A 584-nucleotide genomic window follows, 5' to 3' on the forward strand; every position below is an offset into this window, starting at 1 on the left:
TCACCTCAGCCTCCCAAAGGTGCGGGATTACAGGCTGAGCCACCGAGCCCGGCCATCTGAGCTACTTTGACTTTGCAGTTCTCAGGCCTCCGAGGCTGTGAGGACCAAGTGTACATGTGACTCAGGCTCCCAGGAGCCGTGAGCCGCAGGAGGCCTCAGGCTTTTTTGTGGCCCTTCCTCCTTCTCACAGGCTGCTGTGTGCTTTGACAAGACAGTAGGGGCATCAGGAAGGGACAGCGGGCTGGTGCACTGTCTTGCCTCCAGCCATCAGCTCCGGGCAGAGCCAGCACCCGGGAGGCTTCCCGAGGCGGTGTGCATGCCCCAGAGCAAGCCATGCTCACCTCAGACCGACCTTCTGTCTGCAAACCTGCCTGTGGACACCAGCACTGTGCCTTTCTGTAAGCGTGGGGACTCGCCGCCCTGACACTGACAGGGCTGTGGGAAGCCTGCTGCTTTTTCCTGGGGGTCGTAGAGCCTTAGTGAAAGGAACACTTGCAGAAGCCATCATGCTTGGTCATGCATTGGCCGACACTCATAAGCGTGTATTATTTTTGCTCAGACCATTTTTCTTTGTTTGAATCCAT

This window comes from Carlito syrichta, unplaced genomic scaffold, assembly GCF_000164805.1.
Source record: "Carlito syrichta isolate Samal-C Ts95f unplaced genomic scaffold, Tarsius_syrichta-2.0.1 Scaffold308849, whole genome shotgun sequence".
In the NCBI taxonomy this organism is placed as follows: Eukaryota; Metazoa; Chordata; class Mammalia; order Primates; family Tarsiidae; genus Carlito; species Carlito syrichta.